Below are 16,471 nucleotides of genomic sequence, written 5' to 3'. Positions count from 1 at the left end.
ATGAATATTGCACAGAACAATCAGAAGGCTTGAGAAAGTCTATACGAAATGGAACTTTACCGGATTTCCATTGCTACTCTACTCTTGTTTCCTGTTGCTTTATGATGTAACTGTGAAGCACACCACAGACTACGAACTGAATCTAGCTGAGCACTGCCGTCATAGTCTTACAATCTGTATTTGTTTTGGAATTTTGTTCTAATGGTATAATTGTTGCGTTAGAAGTGGCTTTGTTTCCAATGTTCTAATACATTATTCTAACTGCAAGTTTTGCATTGTAATTTTCCTGACTTGGATATTTCTTGTCTAAGTGCTATATTTTGAATTCCACACTCCTGCAAGCACTTATTAGCTGTTATTTTGAATACTACCACCTGGAGGTTGGCAACCCCAGGGGAGGCCACACAGCGAAGACCTGCAGGGCCCCCCCTCCCCCCTCCTAGGCGGGAGGGCAGCCAGCGGTGGGCCCGAGCAAACGAGGCGCCAGGGGGGCGCAGACCACAGTCGATTGGCAAGGGAGGAAGGAAAACAGAAAAAAAGGAAAAGGGAGGGAGGGAGAAAGAGAGAGAAAGGGAGAAAGAAATGGAGGGAGGGGGAGAAAGAAAGAAAATGATGGAGGGAAAGAAAGGGACGGAGGGAGACAAAGAAAGGGACAGAAAAAGGAGAGAGAAAGGAGAAAGAGTGACAGAAAAAGAGGAAGAAAAGAGAGAAAAGCCTTCCCCCCCACACACACACGCCGGCCCCGCGTGACCAGGCCCCAGCCTCCCCGCCCCCCCCCCCCACACATGGCGGCGACCCAGTCTCCATACTTTCTCCCCCCAGAGTCTACAAAAGCCCCCCCGCCCCGAAGCCTGATCGGCTCCCGCATGCATGCTCTGCCACCGGGAGCCGCCGGCCTCTTCCCCCCCTCGCAGCTCAACAGCCGACAGGCAGCGAGAGGGGCTTACAATGTGCCGCGGCATTCCTGCATGCCGCGGCTGTAGAGGGCAGTCTTGGGGGAAGCATCCTTCCCCCTCCCCTCTCCTCTTGCCAACCAACAGCCGACAGTCGGCGAGAAGAGGTCCAAAGGGCGCCACAGTGCCCCTGTAAGCCGCAGCCCCAGGAACACCCTCGGGGAGGGCTGCCCTGCGCCCCGCCTCCGCGGCAGGGCCCCGGAGCAAAAAAATGGCCTTGGGGGCCGCATATGGCCCCCGGGTCTGAGGTTCCCCATCCCTGCTCTAGGGCCATTTATGCTTGGTAATTAGCAGCTGTTCCAGGCTGAAGTGCCCTGCTTATTTTTTAAAATTTCTTCACCTGGTTCGCATTTCTTAAGAACCCCTTTAACACAACCTTTTGTATTTGCTCCACCCGCACCAAGTATTCACTGAAGGAAGCATACATAATCCCAGCCTCTGCGTAGATATGCAAATGACTATGCAAATGAAGGAACAAAGGAGCAGGCGAGTGTGGGGGGCGTGGAATTTGTTTGACTTTCTCCTCTTGCATCGGGACCGTGAACAGTCATTTTAAAGGTCGGATTTTTAAAAATCAGCATTGAGCGAGGAGCAGAATTGACCCTGCATAAATGGCCTAGGACTTCCATTTCTCCTAAACTCTGTGGCGTGCTATACAGTCTGCTCTCCAAAGTTGTCATTTCTTCAAGGGGGATTCACCTCTTTAGTATGGAAACCATTTGTAATTCAGGGAGAACTCCAGGCCCCACATGGTTACCCTAGGTGGGAAGGAGCATGCAAGCCCACGACTCATTCCATAACGGTCAACCCATGGTCATGTCTGAATTATGTCATAGTCCTATGCTGAATGGAGGCATGGGTGTACAAAGAGTGCAAGTGCAGGAAGGGGAACTGGGGCATAAAATTCATCATGGAAAATATAACAAATGGCTAAGCCCTAAACTGGCATAATTCAGTACCATGAAAGGGCAAGCCTAGTGTAACCCTGGCACCACCATGGAAGTGGGTAGCACCAGGGGCCGGTTGGAGAAGGAACGAGCCTTAGTCGGTATGCTGAGCCTCTCCATCCTGTTCCACACTCCTTGGCACTGGTGTAATATTGTGCCAGCAACCCCCCAGGTGCAAAGGGAAAAGTTCCCATAGCTTTAGTGTCCAACATGTGGCCCACATGCCAAGTGCGTCCCACCTGACCCCAGGGGGCTGCCCTCCTGAGATTTTTTGGCAAAAACAAAACAAAACAAGAACTGTTCAAGATGAATTCCTCCATGCAACTGGGGCATTATGAAGAATTACAGATGAAAGGAAATTTGTAATTGAAATTGTAAAAAGGTAAAGGTCCCCTGTGCAAGCACCGGGTCATTCCTGACCCATGGGGTGACGTCACATCCCGACGTTTGTTTACGGTGGTTTGCTAGTCGTCTTCCCTTTACCCCCTGCAAGCTGGGTACTCATTTGACCGACCTCGGAAGGATGGAAGGCTGAGTCAACCTTGAGCCGGCAACATGAAACCGACTTCTGTTGGGATCGAACTCAGGTAGTGAGCAGAGCTTGGACCGCAGTGCTGCAGCTTACCACTCTGCGCCACGGGGGCTCATAATTGAAATTGCCCTTAAATAATGTAACATAATGCTATACATTATTGTTATCAATAAAACATTCAGGAGGCCAACACACATATGGATTTTTGATCATGTGGCCCACTATTGAAAAACTTGGACATGATTATGGTTGGAAATATATTTATCTTCCCAGCATCTTGCCACACCCTCACGCCATGGTGCATTTTTCTTGTTGCCATCAAATTGCAGCTGAATTATGGCAACCAGTAGGGTTTTCAAGACAAGAGACCAACAGAAGAGGTTTGCCATTGCCTGCCTTTGGGTAGCAACCTTATATTTCTTTGGTGGTCTCCCATTTAAGTACTAACCAGGGCTGACCCTGCTTAGCTTTTGTGATCTGATGAGATTAGGCTAGCCTGGGCCATCCAGGTCAGGGCATGGTGCATGTGAGGCTATGACTAAGCCTGCAGTTGATCCCAGCTCTCTAATAAACCCCAGCCAGGACAACCATAGTTCAGATCCATAGCATGAAACTATGTCTCCCGGGCATCGTGCCAGATGCACTTTGAATGTACGCATGGGTGGGGGGACTTTGGCAACACTCAATAAAGAGCACTTGGCATAAAAAGGGAGCACTTTGCGCAACCCTCCAAGAAAAGAGGACAAAGCTTGTTGCTGCACATTTCTAACAGTGCTGTGCTCAGAACATGTACAGGTTCTCCACCCCTGGACACCAAATACCAAACGGGAGCTTCCACTCCACCAGCTGGGAATGCAAGGGGCATATGCCTTACTCAGGTAAGCAAGGGAGGGGATCCCCTGCCCCTAGTGTGGACTGATGTAAATGGTTCTCCATCACCCCCATGCTCTATGTATTGTCGCAACAACCTTCGCTCCCTCAACAGCTGCTGGCACTCAGGATGCAGAAATGGTCCCTCTCCCTTGCAGATCTAACACCGGGGTGATATCAAGCTGGTATCACCCCTTCCCCCTCACCACAAGTAGGAATGAAATCAGTGGAATGGTACAACAGCCACTCCACTCTAAGGTTTGCTTCTGCTGGCCAATCTAGGCTTGCCAACTCCAACTTGAGAAATTCCTGGAGATTTGAGGGTGGTGCTGAGGAGGGTGGTGTTTGGGGAGGAGAGGGAGCTCAGTAAGCATATTATGGCATAGAAGAAGAAGAAGAGTTGGTTTTTATACCCCTCTTTTCTCTACCTTAAGGAATCTCCAAGCAGCTTACAATTAATTGCCTTGCCTTCCTCTCCCCACAACAGACACCTTGTGAGGTAGGTGGGGCTGAGAGAGTTCAGAGAGAACTGTGACTGGCCCAAGGTTACCCAGCAGGCTGCATGTGGAGGAGTGGGGAGTCGAACCCTGTTCTCCAGATTAGAGTCCGCCGCTCTTATCCACCATGCTGGCTTTCTAGAGTCTACCAAGCTGCCATTTCTTCCAGGAGAGCTGGTCTCTGTAGTTTGGAGATCAGTTGTAATTACAATTGCCAGCTCCAGGTTGGGAAATTCCTGGAGACTTGAGGATGGAGCCTGGGAAGAGCGGGGTTTGGGGAGGGACCTCAGCAGGGTAGTGCCATGCAGTCCGTGCTCCAAAGCAGCCATTTTCTCTGGTTTCTCATCAGATCATATAAATCTTTCGCCTTTTACAAAGCAGCCATTTTCTCAATGGGAAATGATCTTGGTAGTCTGGAGATCAGTTGTAATTCTGGAAGATATAGTTAAATTGTGGCACTCCCTGCCCCAGGATGTGGTGATGGCTGCCAACTTGGAAGGCTTTAAGAGGGGAGTGGACATGTTCATGGAGGACAGGGCTATCCATGGCTCATAATCAAAATGGATACTAGTCATGATGCATACCTATTCTCTCCAGGATCAGAGAAGCATGCCTATTATATTAGTGCTGTGGTACACATGCAGGATAATGCTGTTGCGGTCGTCTTGCTTGTGGGCTTCCTAGAGGCACCTGGTTGGCCACTGTGTGAACAGACTGCTGGACTTGATGGGCCTTGGTCTGATCCACCATGGCCTTTCTTATGTTCTTAAGATCTCAAGGCCCTACCTGGAGGCTAGTAACTGTAGGGTGCCTTGTGGCATCAAAGCCCCAGAATGTGCAGACACCACTCCAATGCTACACCTTACAAGGGATAATCTCCCCCACCCCCCAATGTGGGAACCATCAAGGGAAAAAGACGGAACCGTGGGGACAGAAAGAGCACCAAGCACATAGTTTGGGAACCCATTTGCTCTTTGCTGCTATTGGAGATCATTACTCCTTCCTCTCCATACGGCTTTTTTGGTTGAAGGTGCAAAGCCTATGTTTATTTATTTAGCATTTTATTTATTTATTTCCTTCACTTAATACTCCAGCTTTCTCCCCCATGGGGACCCAGAATGGCTTACACCATTTCCCTCTCCTCTGTTTTATCCTCACAACGACCCTGTGAGATAGGTTAGGCTGAGAGGGTGTGACTGGCCCAAGGTCACCCAGCAAGCTTCCCTGGCAGAGTGGGGGTTCGAATCTAGGCCTTCCTAGTCCAACCACTATCCCACATGTTAATATTATTGTGTTCTGTGTGTGGGTGGAGGTGGGTTGAGACCAGGGAAGTTGCTGATGTAGGTGTGCGCAGGTTGGCCGCTTCCACCTCAGGCACGAAAGCATCATTGGGCTGCCACTCCATGATTGGTGGGTTGCGATGGGATTGCTACGGACTCCAGCGCAATTGCTATGGTCCTCACATCTTGGAAGTGGGCCTTTTTTGTTCTTATTTTTCCTTTTGCTGAGCAAACACAGGATGCCAACTAGCGGCACCAGCTGTGCATTAGTGTTTGCCAGCACTCAGGCCTTGGGACTGGGCTGTCCACAAGGTTGCTAACTCCACCTTGGAGAATTCCTTTTTAAAAACAATATTTTATTGGTTTTTAGGGTACAAAATTGAAAAAGGAGAAGGGAAGGGGCAAGGGAAAACAAAAAGGAGTAATCTTACAATATATGTGTACCTTGTAACCCATCTCTGTAATCTTACTAAATAAAACTTAGAATTTAAACATTTTCTTTCTTATAGACCATTTCTTTCTTCTGAGACTCATTTAACTATTACTACATTATATCCGTTGTTATTTTTCTACACTTAACTGTAATTTAACTTCAATACTAATCATGGTAATTTTATAAATAAAAGATTTACACATTATCATCCATACTTGTCATAAAACAATTGCCATTTCTGTTGATGCTCTTCATTCTGATTTCCCTGCAATTGGTTAGTAAGTCTTGCCATGGCGGCAAATTCCACCATTTTTGTAATCCATTGCGTTAGTCCAAGTATCTCTTTATTTTTCCAGTTTCTTGCATATAGAACCCTCGCTGTTGGGACCGCATATTGAAAAAAGTTCTTGGGGAATTCCTGAAGATCTGGGGAGTGGTGCCTAAAGCAGGGATTTGATGCCATGCAGTCTACCCTCTGAAGCTCTCATTTCCTCCTGGGGAACCAACCTCTGTAGTCTGGTGATCAGTTGTAATTCCAGGAGAACACTAGGTTCCACATGAAAGTTGGTAATCCTATGTGTCAGCAGCCTGGTTTTGCTTGCTAAGCGCCTCCCCCCCACCCCACTTTGCCTCAGCTCTTTGGAGTAGCTCATAATGAGTTCATTGATTTCATTTGGAAACTGTCTTCCATCCTGGAGAAGAGGAGGTTGACAGGGAACATGATTATTCTCTTTAAGTATTTGAAGGGCTGTCATTTAGAGGAGGTCAGGGAGCTGTTCCTGTTGGCAGCAGAGGATAGGACTTGCAATAATGGGTTTAAATTGCAGGCGGAGAGGTACTGGCCGGTTATTATGAATTTTTTTTTTTTACAGTAAGAGTTGGTCAACAGTGGAATCAGCTACCTAGGGAGCTGATGAGCTCAACCTTACTGGCAGTCTTTAAGCAGAGGCTGGACAAACACTTGTCAGGGATGCTCTAGCCGTGTTGGCGAACCTACGGCACGCGTGCCAAGTCCGGCACATGCAGCTCTCTCTGCGGGCACGTGCCCGCCACCCAGCTGGGCGGTGGGGGCTTTGAACCGTGCCACGCTGCTTGCAGGCGGCGCGGCGCGGTTCAAAGCCTGCCCCTTCCCTGGACTGCCCGCCGCCCAGCTGGGCAGTCCAGGGAAGGGGCGGGCTTTGAACCGTGTGGCGCTGCTTGCAGGCGGCGCGGTTCAAACCCCAAGGGACTGCCCAGCTGGGCGGCGGGGCTTTGAACCGTGCGGCACTGCCTGCCCCCTGCCCCCCAGAGCGATCCTGGACCCAGAGAGGGCCAGGCTCGCTTTCTCCGCCACTGCCCCTCTCCTGTGCGATCCTGGCCCCGGAGAGGGCCAGGTTCGCTTTCCCCGCCGCTGCCCTCTCCCGTGGGATCCTGGCCCAGGAGAGGGCCAGGTTCGCATTCCCCACCGCCCCCCTCTCCCGGGCACAGTCAGGCTGCCACTTTCTTCTCCACCGCCCCCCACCCCCCATGCAGGCCAGGTCTACTCATTGGTTTCTATGCGCATAGAAACCAATGGGTAGACCTGGTCTCCTGGGGGGGGAGGTCTCAGTCAGGAGGCCAGGTCTACTACCATGCAAACCAATGGGTAGACCTGGCCTCCGTGCGGGGGAAAACCCATCTCCATCCAGAGACCATGTCTACCCATTGGTTTGCATGACAGTAGACCTGGCCTCCTGACTGAGACCCATGGAGGCCAAGTCTACCCATTGGTTTCTATAGAAACCAATGGGTAAACCTGGCCTCCGTGACAGGGAAAGCTTCCCAATGGGGACTCCCCCCACCCCCACGGAGGCCACCCATCTTCAAAGCCCCCCCCCTTCCCTGGACTGCCCGCTGCCCAGCTGTTGGCACTTTGCGATAAATAAGTGGGTTTTGGGTTGCAGTTTGGGCACTCGGTCTCTAAAAGGTTCGCCATCACTGCTCTAGGCTGATCCTGCATTGAGCAGGGGGTTGGACTAGATGGCCTGTATGGCCCCTTCCAACTCTATGGCTGTTTATGCTTGGTAATTAGCAGGGTACTCCAGGCTGAAGTGCCCCGCATATTTTTTTTATTTCTTCATGCTGAACCTCATTCCAGACTTCTGTGAAGTGGGGCATACCTCCTTCGCATTTCTTAAGAGCCCCTTTAATGCAACTTTTTGTATTTGCTCTGCCCTGCCTGGAAGCATTCAGTGAAGGAAGCATGAATAATCACAGCCTCTGCTTAGCTATGCAAACGAGGATTGCTAATGGCTATGCAAACGAAGGAGAAGAAGAGTGGGGGTGGAATTTGTTTGACTTTCTCCTCTTGCATTGGGACCATGAATAGTCATTTTAAAGGTTGGATTAAAAAAAGCAGCTTTGAGCAAGCATCAAAATCGACCCTGCATAAATAGCCTATGATTCTATTATTCTATGGTTCTATACACAGTGTAACCGAAGGAAAAGAACCATCTGTCTACAGAGGGCACCCCCCCCCATAATGCTCTGCGCAACTTGCACGCATGTGGCATCAATTAATTTCTGGCTCTTTGTGAGAGTGACTCACTGCTGTGTCAACAAATTTATGAGACTCTGTATGTGGCGTACAGCAAGACCCTGACATCCACACCCAAGCGAGTGCTGTAAATCTGTTCTTTAAAAACCCCCACAAAAAACCAGAAGGCCCAAAACATGATTAGAAGGGGGGAAGGGAGGAGGGAAGGCCTAACCCCCAAGTAATAGGCGGCCATTCCTCCTAACAAAGCCCCGGACGTTTAGATGCCCTAGGTGGAGAGTCCAGATGGTGCTTCCCTTGAGGGTGGCAAATAATAACGGACCATTTGCTGCTCTTTAATGGGACTCCTCTGAATAGGAAGCCGGTCCACTTCATCTTGCCGAATGGTATGGCTGGCCCTGCACATTTATGGGGCTAAAACTCCACTGAGTCCCACGAGACCACCACAGATTTAGGATAATGTTTTGGTGTGGGAGAAACCACTTTCAAGCAACCTTTTGGATATAAGGTGGGATCGGAGCAGGCGGCATACACCGAGTGTGGGTGTTAATTTGAGAACAGGTATTACTACCTGCAAGTGTACACCCGAGCACGTTCTCACTGAGATTGGCTGGTTTGGACAAAGCTCAGCTCCCAGGGGAGAAATGCCCCCCTTCAGATTTAAAACCCACTTACGTACAGTGGGTGGTGCAGGTGTGGACTGGGAAAACCGCAAAAGTGAGCGCAGCCTCCCCCATCTCCCCAGCAGAGCCACTCTTTCTCCAGTGCAAAGCAGCTGCCGCCGCACCATTTAGCCTCCAGGAGGAAATACCCCCATTCAGACGTTACGGAAGTACAGCTGGTGGTGCAGAAGATGGGGCCAGTACTCTGTGCGGGCGGGAAACTAAAGGAGTGTTTAGCGCACCATAAACGGTGCTGAGTATCATCTGAACACTGCTCTGCTCTCCATCGTGCAAAGAGAGCGAGTGCAAAGGCTCAGCCCTATATCTTCACATGAACGCTTACAAATCGGGGGTCGGCGCTTGCCATGGGAAACTTGGGTTCCCGCTACACACGTGTTAAAAGCGCGAAAAAGAGGACGAAGATTACTCCCTAGTAATTTATAGAATCATAGAGTTGGAAGGGACCTCCAGGGTCATCTAGTCCAATCCCCTGCACAATGCAGGCAACTCACAACTACCTCCCCACCCCCTACCCCCTAGTGACCCCTACTCCATGCCCAGAAGATGGTCAAGATGCCCTCCCTTCTCATGATCTGCCTAAGGTCACAGAATCAGCATTGCTGACAGATGGCCGCTTAAAAATTTAAGATTGCTGCTTAAAAACCTCCAGGGAAGGAGAGCTTACCGCCTCTTTAGGAAGCCTATTAAACTGAGGAACCGCTGTTAGAAAATTCTTCCTAATGTCAAGATAATTCACAGTGGGTAGCCGTGTTAGTCTGTCTGCAGTAGCAGAAAAGGGCAAGAGTCCAGTAGCACCTTAAAGACTAACAAAAATATTTTCTGGTAGGGTGTGAGCTTTCTTCGAAGTGAGCTGTGGCTCACGAAAGCTCATACCCTACCAGAAAATATTTTTGTTAGTCTTTCAGGTGCTACTGGACTCTTGCCCTCTTCTACTTCCTAATGTCAAGATGGACATAATTTGTATGTGAAAGCGACACATTTTCCAGAGTCCCAGAAAGAGTTTACTTTGGGCCAGCCTGCTCCCCCCCCCCCGTTTGTATTAGTCATAACAAGGCTAGATTTTGAAGAGGCGTGTGGGCCGCGCCATCGCCAGCTTGATTATGAGTATTTTCTGGCGCAGTTGCTGCGCCTTCAACAGCGGGAATGAATGAACAGCCAGGAATTCTGAATGGGTGACCGTGTGAGTCTGCAGCAGCGCGAGAAAACGGGACTCCGGCGGCACCTTCAAGGCGGCCACTATTTATTATTCCGGCATAAACTCCCCGGAGTAAGAGCGCCCTTCATCACGTACAGGCCATTTATGCACGGGAAGTTTTGCCTTGGATTTGCCGCGCTCTCGATGCACTTTTTTTTTTCTGATCCGAGTTCTCAAAACTCTGCCTGGGGAGAATTCGGAAGGGGAAAATGTGCACCGAGAGAGCGGCAAATCCAAGGCAAAACCTCCCGTGCATAAATGGCCATAATATATATATATATTTTTAATAAACTTTATTGATTTTTTAAAATATAGACTCAACAACATTTTTACAACAATTAAAAGGTAATGTCATAGTTACAATGATATCAATTGTTGTCTTAATGATAAGTAAACATAATAAAAAAATAATAAAAAAAATAATTTGACTTCCCCTTCACCTCCGTCTACCTCATAATAAAGTGGTATAATCTTACGTTAATAAGTTCTGATCCTCATATTAACCTTATTCTAAATTTTCATTTTATATAAAGATCTCACATCATGGATCAGAGTAAAGAATAACCTTCCATCTTTCCAAAATGTAATTCTTGCTCACAATAGTTCCTCCGAGCCTCCCATTCTCCCATAAATGGTTCATTATTTCTTTGATTTAATGTAGCCGTTAATTTCGCCATCTCCGCCTATAAATGGCCACAATATTGAAGCCGAGCATTCATTAAGCAGACGCACCTGGACGTCACAAACGAGAGAAAGACCGGAGATATTATTGATATGGCAAACGGGGGTTCGTGGGGGGAGAGAGAGACCGGAGATCGTTTTTCCAAGAAAACAGTTTATTTGCAGCTGCTGACTCAGAGGCCCTAATGGGCAGAAATCTCTGAGCCCCGATCATACTGAGGAAGGGATATTTATCCAAATTCAAGATATGACAACCCATCGACATTCAGGGTAGCGCTGATAACACTCCAGACGTCCAGGCGGCAGTAGAGTAACAGTTTCACCCAGTTCTTGTTATGGTTTACTGTAACCCTCCATGACTCTTGCCCCAATTCCTTAGCACACAGGCATGCACACACAGAGATATCCTGCCCAGCAACAAGCTATCCCCTTGCTGCCCTAATACATTTCAATACATTTCCAGAAAGGAAAAGAGATTATTACCAATTGTTAAATCAGTGGATCTTCCATAGTCAGGGGAAGTCTACCTTGCTGTCACATTATCAAGAAAACAGACCCTCGGAACTTTCTCCTGGCACGTGTTGGAGAAAGTTTGCGCGGTCCAGCCAACATGCCACCTCCGCCTCTCAGAAGGCGAGGGAAAGAAACACGGGCCGGAGACCTAAAAGACACCTTTTCCCACGTGCGAGCCTCCCCCGCCCCCCCCCGTCTGCGCAGCGCCTTCTCCAGCAGAGGGACGGGCAAGCGCGAGCCTCCCTCCGCGGCGTCAGGCCCCCGCACTGCGCACGCGCGGACCCTTCCAGGGAAAGCCGCCGGACTCGAAGGGTCCGCGCACGCGCAGGAGGCGCCGCGTTACCTTTCGCAGGCGGCTCCGAGCCCCGTCGGCAGCAGCGCGAACTTCGCCGCCCGCCGCCGCCGCCCCTTTTCCCCGGGGGCTCCGCCGCCATGCCGCCTCCGCGCCGCCCCGCGTGAGCCCCGCCGGCGGAGGAGGAGGAGGAGGAGGAGGAGGGGAGGGCCCCATGCCGGCGCTTGCCAGCTCGCACCCCACCCTCGGCTCGGGCTGCTGCCCCCAACAAAGGGATCCTCCTCGGCGGCGGCCAGGTGGGAGGAGGAGAGGCGGGAGGGGCCGGCGGGACTCCTCGGGCTTCCCTTGCAGCTGACGGCGGGGCAGGAGGAGGAGGAGGAGGAGGAGGAAGAAGAGGGCCGGGAGATGGAAGATGGACGGAGGCGACGGTGGGGTAAGCCCAAGCGCCCCGGCCGCCTTCGCGCCTTGCCCGGGAACGCGAGACGCCTCGGCCGGCTCGCCTCGACGCCGGCGGGGCTGGGGACCCGGCTCCCTGCAGGCGCTCCGGGGGGCTCTTTCGCCCCCGACGAGGGGCAGGATCGCCGCGGGGCGCGTGCTTTCCCGATGGGGAGCGGGGCTGCTAGTCTGGCCATTTATTCATGGAAGGGTTTGCATTGGGTTGGCCGCTCTTTCGATGCACTTTTTCCCCCATCCATAGTCTCAAAACTCAACAATAAGCCGCCGTGCAGAACTTGATGGGGAAAATGGGCATCTATAGAGTGGCAAATCCAAGGCAAAACCTTCCATGAATAAATGGGCACTAGTGTGAAGTGCCGTCAAGCCGCTTCCGACTCATGGCTGCTAGTCTGGAGCAGTGGGTAAAGCCGGACTCCGGCGGCACCTGGAAGGCCAGCGGTTGCCAGGTCGCTTGGGGAGGGGCTGGGACCCTGGAGAGCCGCTGCCGGTCTGGGCAGAAGGGTACTGACTTTGATGGACCTTGATGGTCGGATTCAGTAGAAGGCAGCTTCATGTGTTTTGAACCTTTGCGGAGGGACTGTGGTGCAGTCGTAGAGTCTCTGCTTGGCATGCAGAAGGTCGCAGGTTCAATCTCCAGCATCTCCAGTTAAAGGGACTAGGCAAGGAGGTGATGTGAAAGACCCCTGCCTGAGACCCTAGAGAGTGGCTGTGGCTCAGTGGTAGAGCATCTGCTTGGCATGCGGAATGTCCCAGGTTCAATCCCCAGCATCTCCAGTTAAAGGGACTAGGCAAGAGCCACTGCTGGTCTGAGTAGACCATACTGACTTTGATGGACCAAGGTCTGGTTCAGTATAAGGCAGCTTCATGTGTTTTTAACCTTTGGGGAGGGACTGTGGCTCAGTGGTAGAGCCTCTGCTTGGCATGCAGACGGTCCCAGGTTCAATCCCCGGCATCTTGCCTTAAGCAGATGATGAGAGGGAGGGCATCTTGGCCATCTTCTGGGCATGGAGTAGGGGTTACTGGGGAGGTGGGGCGGGTAGTTGTGAATTTCTTGCATTGTGCAGGGGATTGGAGTAGATGACCCTGGTGGTCCCTTCCAACTATGATTCTATCTCCAGTTAAAGGGACTAGGCCAGCAGACCCCTGCCTGAGAAGACCCTGGAGAGCCACTGCCAGTCTGAGTAGACAATACTGACTTTGATGGACTAAGGGTCCGATTCAGTACAAAGCAGCTTCATGTGTTCACTTAATCAGCTGCAACAAAGTGCTCAACCATTAGGCAGATGCAGGCAGCAGAAGGGTTGTGTGTGTGTTTAGGGGGGAGGGAATGGTACAAAGAGAGGCTGGTGTGAAAGCCCAACCAAAGAGGAACTGATCCATTAAAAGGATGTGAGCAAATGATCCAGAGACACCATTATGCCCTGGCTTTATAATAAATATGGTAGCTGCAATGTATTGGTTGTTAAGTTCTACCATGTTACAATGCACAGAGTTTGCCGTGAAGTGTGAAGTTCCGGGTTGGATGGATTAGAGTTCAAGTCCTTGGGAAGTCTCAGGTTCAAAATCCCCTCTTGCCAGGTAATTTAGCAGGTGTTCTTGGCTCAGTCACTTTCCCTCCACCTAACCTAACCTACCTCACAGAGTTGTAGGGGGGATGAAATGGAGGAGTGAACACAAGTTCCTCAGAGGAAGGAAGAAAATGCACTAAATGAAATAATCCCCCTCATTTGCAGCACGGAGTAATACTGCCCTACCCTACTGGGTGGCTGTACAGAATATGTAGTAATGTAGGTAATCACTGTTAGCATGCATGTATTTAGTCGATTCTGTTGGGTGTGTTTAACAGCCTCTGTTGTGTTAAAGCTGTGATTCCCTGCTCTGTGGCAGTACCTTCTAAAATTTCCCAGCTAGTGAAGTAAAAAGTGCATATGTTTCTAAACTTCAGCGCAAATATTCCAGCAGCCATAGGGAAGTTGCTCTTCAGCATACTTTGCATCTTGTTTGCTTTGGTTGCAGTTCTGGCTTTCTCTTCTTTGAGTCCTCCCCCCCGTCCTTTTCGAACTTCTGTCCAGTTCAACAAAATTGCGGTGCCCGAGAGCCGGCCTGTTCAACTCCCTAGGCACTCCACCACCATCTAGAATGGATTGCAACTTTTCTCATTAAAATTGTAAACCAGTTTGGACTGGCCTTGCCTTTATATGTGTTGTAGAGTGCTTTTTTTTAAAAAAGTACAACAACAAATAATTAATGAACATAGTTAATGGAAGCATAAACTGGCATCCCTAAAGTTTGTGTGTGCTTGGACAACCAATTACTTAGTAAATGCCCATATTTGCTTGGAGGTCACTGTCCATACGGTCTCTCCCCCCCCCCCCCCGCCATCAGTTGAGAGGATCCATCTGTCCCAGTCCTGCCCTGTTATATGCAAAAGGCGGCAGGGTATATGAGAGCTCTCCTGTTCCATCTGATTGCCTGGATCCTATTTTTAGTCCCCAAAATCAGACTCGATTTACCACATCACTGTGATGAACTTGGTGAGTTCTTGGAACAGCTTTTGAAAGGTTCGGAATTACGGACAATGTATTTCTGTAATGGCTACTGAACAAAAGGCCTTTCTTGGGGGAATCGTTGAATGGAGATAATGTGTGGTAAAATCGATGCACAGTTTCCTTGGATAGTGTTTGGGAGGCTGAAAGGCATATTAAGGTGTTGGGAGAGCGGGTTTTAGACAGGATTTTTGGCTGTTGCATTAGTCGATGGGAGGCATAGATCCCTGTGAGCAATGCAGGGCTGTGACCAAAGCAGTGATCTTTAACTGGGATCATACCCCTGCCCCCTGGTGGGGTGATCTACAGATTTAGAAGGCATTTAGAATGTTGTTTTGGAGTGAAATTCAGGATTTTAAGCAGCTGCTACTCCCACTTGCAAAGTTGTCTTATACTGCTTATTCCACCCTTAGGGTAAAATCCTAGATTTCTAACCCGTCTTAAAGTGGCAAATAGGAAGCAAACCTATTAACAAGTTGGTTGATAGCCATCAGGCACAAGAATCTCATTAACTGTATGCCTGAGATCTGTTCACTGAATACGTATATCATAAGTATACCCGTATAAAGAAAGTGGCCTCATCTCAAGTGCTGCTTTTTAATGTCCTAATTCAGGGGTGGGGAACGTCAGGCCCTGGGGCCGTATAAGGCCCGCGAAATCATTTGATCTGGCCCTTCATGGGTCCTGGCAGATCTCTAGCTCAGAAGGATGCTGCCCTGCCTGAATCTCTTGGGCCCAGCTAGGGACAGCAGAGCTCAAAAGTGAGTCGCTCTGTGTGGCAGACACTTGGAGCCATCTCTGGCCGTGCCTCTTGGCTAAATGTTTGACCAAATATAGTAGGCTAATTTTTAAGCTGATAATTTTGTATGGCCCGCGAATGATGTTATAAATGTCCAAATGGCCCTTGGCAGAAAAATGGTTCCCCACCCCTGTCCTAATTGGAGGGGGAGGCATCAATAAGTAGTGGATTAAAGGCCAGTTACCACTATTGTAGAAGCTTTGGCCTACCCACAAAGTTATTCTGGTCCCTTTTCCTCCATTAACGAAGAGAACAAAAACAAAACTGAAAATTGACATTATTAATCCTTTTTCCTTACAGGGATAAAAGGGGAAAGCTGCAGGCAGCACCCCCCCCCCCCGGATTTCTCAGTAATTTTGATAGAGGCAGATTTAAAATACACATGTTTACAAGGCTCAATGTGGCTTACATATTTAAAATAATAAAGAAAAAAAATCTAAAAGCACAACACAGCAATACATAACATGTCAACCCCTCCACAGTTACCAGCTGCAGCTTTGACTCTGGAAAGCTTATACTCTGAAAATCTTGTTGGCTTCTAAAAGGTGCTACTGGACGCGAATCTAGGTGTTCTACTGCAGACCAACATGGCTGCCCTCTGAAACTAGCTTTACGGGAGGCTCTACAATTACCAGTATATCTCCCAAAACAGTGATTCTTCAGAGCAAAGAGGCAGTCCTGGCTTTCTCCCATCTCCCTGAAGCAGGAGGCGAAGAACCCAGGAGATAATCACCTTTGTGCCTGCAGGCAGCACCCTAACTTTGGAGAGCTTCTTTTCTAGGATCTGTTTAATGAACTCTTCCAGGCCCATGGCTTAAAGCAAAGAGTCCTGCTGTGTTTCCAGTTCTCTGGTGGTCTTCTTGGGTGGCATCTTGGAACGGCTGTGACTGCACGGGTGTTATGCAGTTATTTCTTGCGGCAATACTTTGGTGGGCTCTTGCAGGGATTTTGTGGCTCAGAGCTTCTTGTTATACGTCCTGGAAGGGCTGCCTTTTAATGTGTGGCGGGGAATTCCGACCTGGGTAGCCATAACAAACAGAAATGGTTGTTTGTAGGCACTTAAATTCCTCCCTCTCCACCTTGTGGCCAATGAAATGTTTGGTCCCGCTGAAGGCAGGTGTCCATTAGATGTGCTTACAGCAAAATGAAACTCTTAAGAAGGTTTTGGGGAGGGGCTGTGGCTCAGTGTTAGAGCATCTGCTTGGCATGCAGAAGGTCTCAGGTTCAACCACCAGCATCTCCAGTTAAAGGGACTAGGCAAGTAGGTGATGTGAAAGAC

The sequence above is a fragment of the Euleptes europaea genome, chromosome 4 (assembly GCF_029931775.1).
Source record: "Euleptes europaea isolate rEulEur1 chromosome 4, rEulEur1.hap1, whole genome shotgun sequence".
Lineage (NCBI taxonomy): Eukaryota > Metazoa > Chordata > Lepidosauria > Squamata > Sphaerodactylidae > Euleptes > Euleptes europaea.
The sequence above is the reverse complement of the archived record's forward strand: the minus strand, read 5'-3'. Positions refer to the sequence as shown.